Source organism: Argopecten irradians, chromosome 2 (assembly GCF_041381155.1).
Source record: "Argopecten irradians isolate NY chromosome 2, Ai_NY, whole genome shotgun sequence".
Classification (NCBI taxonomy): domain Eukaryota; kingdom Metazoa; phylum Mollusca; class Bivalvia; order Pectinida; family Pectinidae; genus Argopecten; species Argopecten irradians.
In genome coordinates, this window is record NC_091135.1 from 7,032,379 (window position 1) to 7,035,426 (window position 3,048).

Below are 3,048 nucleotides of genomic sequence, written 5' to 3' on the forward strand. Positions count from 1 at the left end.
TGCGCTGTGCCGTTATTTATAGAAGATTTTCCCCACGGACCAATCAGAGACGAGCAAGAAATCGCCAGCCATTCATATGTCGGCTCGGCGTAAGAAACAAACAATGAAATGCGGCCTGGTGTAACTGTGCTTGAGACCTAGCTTTACGCTTCGTCAATTTCCAATAAAAACATTACTCGGCGTGTTCGCGACAGTTTCGTCGGGCGAGTCGAATCGACCGAGTGGAAGAAAAATGGTTTATTTAATTATATAGCTTGTCACTTCGGGGAAATATATACCTGAATAGCCACGAATTATATATCACAACTATGGCGAGTACACACTTATATTACCAGGAAAATAACTTTTAAAATATAGCTTTATTTACTTATACCAAATTTCTTAAAGGTTTTATATATTTAATTTGATTTATAAATTTCTTACAAATGTCAATTTCCATAAAGACGAAATACATACATTATTACTTACAAATTTAGTAAGCAAATAATTAGAAATTGTAGTAGTGATATATTTGTACACAAAGTTTTATTTTTGTTATAATTAAAAAAAGTTTTTTTCATACAACAACCAAGTACAACATATCAAAGACATTTTTAGAATTCTTCTTGGTTGTATAATATATGCTAACTTTTTCTTATCTTAATCTTTAACCAAAATTAGGTAAAAAAATAAAAATAAATATTTGCAATATTAATACCAATACACTTGGCAGTTGAAACTGATAAGTATGTTTACATGTATGATAATTTTAATAGTTTGATAAAAAGCAAATGTAAGATACTTTTTTCAAGCTGAAAAAAATAAAAATAATTTAAAAATTATACATGAGATAATGGCATATAATGTACATTCTGTCATGTTAAGATTCTTCATTTAATGTGTAGAATTTTATTTGGTTTTTTTTTTTTCTCTCTTATATTTGATATTCCTTTATACTTATCTACTTAATTAAAGAGAATTATTAATGGAAATACACAGAAAGTGTTTGTTTGTGTGGTTATATTTGTTTTCTCCTGCTAAAATAATTTCAAAATATTTTACAAACATTACCAGAAATTTGTACAGAATTTTTTAACACTTAGAACTTCTTTTTAAAAACACATTAAGCTGGTATATATTTAAATATAGAACATTCCATAATTAGTATATTTATTGCAATCATATGAAATTATTTACTATTATTTATGAAGACAAAGAGATGTGAAATACAAACTAAAAACAGAATTTAATCAATCTATAGTGACAAATTAACTTAATTTACTGAGACACTCATTCAGAAAAGTGTTTGTTTTTTATTCAAATATTTAATCAGATAAATTATGAGTCTTATAAATATAATTGTTGTCTCATTATATGTCATTACATTAAATTTACAAGCTTTTAAGGAGTGGAATCAGTTTTGATTCAAATAAAATCATACAAATTATATGTAAAAAATCTACAATCGTGAATACATATTTGAATACGCAAATGTAAGTTTACTTTTATAAATTGCATGATTTAAGAAGGCAGTAAGATTTTATCAGAATGCATAGGTAGATATTTATCCATCCGATCAACAAATTTGCCAAAAACGTTGATAAATGTCGAAGATAGTAAAATAATTTATCCTCGAAATATGGATTACAGTTTGTATTTAATGTGTTCTGAATTAAACATGACATTATAGTTAAAATGTTAAAGTATCCGACAGTCACGTGATGTAAATTAAATAAGGTCACTGAGAAGACACATGCAAATGCAGATTTCTTACAATGGTGATATTTATATGTATGTTTGCACGTGTGGAACATTATGATTTCCATTTTACACGCATGAGCTAACATATCATGTTATATATATTGATATTCATGCATTTCCGGTAGTTTCCGGCAACAGCCGGATCTGGCACCATTGATGTATTTGAGATGCATGTCAAACATACCGTACGTTATAAATCGAAATTGATAAAATTATGCACCAATATGCATGTTTGACATATATCAGATACACGTGACTGTAAAATGGATCTAGGTCACGTGATCATGTTTACCATTACATCATAAGTTTGTGATGTAGTCAAAAAACGTAATCATCAAATTATGTGTATCACGTGGTCGAGAGAGTGGCTTCCATGACAGAATTCAGCATTGGCAATTCTTTGTAGGCAAATGATTACTGTGAATCTGCAATTTTGAGCCTTGAAGAAATGGTTTAGGACTCGGAAGAAAACCATCGTCACATCATCATACACTTTTGAAAGAAAGACAGAAATATAATGAGTGATTGTCATTTGAAACGATGTTTTCGGTATGATGGGTAGTTGAGAGAATGTATCTATATAGAAAGGTGCAGGGTTGGAGTTACACAATGTAATAATATTGTTGGAATTTTATAATCATTAGAAATTGGTATATGGGTTCGCACATCCTCTCTGGTGAATCTAGTCATAAAGACCACATTCAAATGGACTAGAAACATTTAGCATGGAAAGAGTGTTACCCTTATACCAATCTACATATTTAACACAGTATTCAAACAAACGCCAACAATAGTCACATCAAATTGCTATCAGTGGCGAGCGAAATCTCGTGACCTGACCGAATTTCATATAATTTATCAATACACATTTCTACGATTCGACGCAGTGTTAGTATCGTAATCTCAACACGCTTTGCTACGGTCGGTGGATTTAGACACCATGTTTGTATGTCATGATATATTATGTCGTTCACATATCAATGAATGATGGTTAAAGTGTCTGACCTAATAACACGAGGTAAGCGCCGGACTCCTGAGTGCGGTCCTCGACCCCGTGTGAGGTCGAGTGTTGCGTACGCAATCTGCGGCGGAGTCTCAGTTTCGCATTTGACACGTGACACGTACAAGCTCCGCCCCCCAAATCGTTAGCGATTACCGATAAATACTAGTGGAAATATACAGCTACATAACCTTGTTAAACAAATAAACAACAAGATAAATTGTATCGAAGATATAAGTAATAAATGTACGTAAAGACTTATCATATACATAGATAAGTTTTTAATCAGTATATCTAGTACTTACATG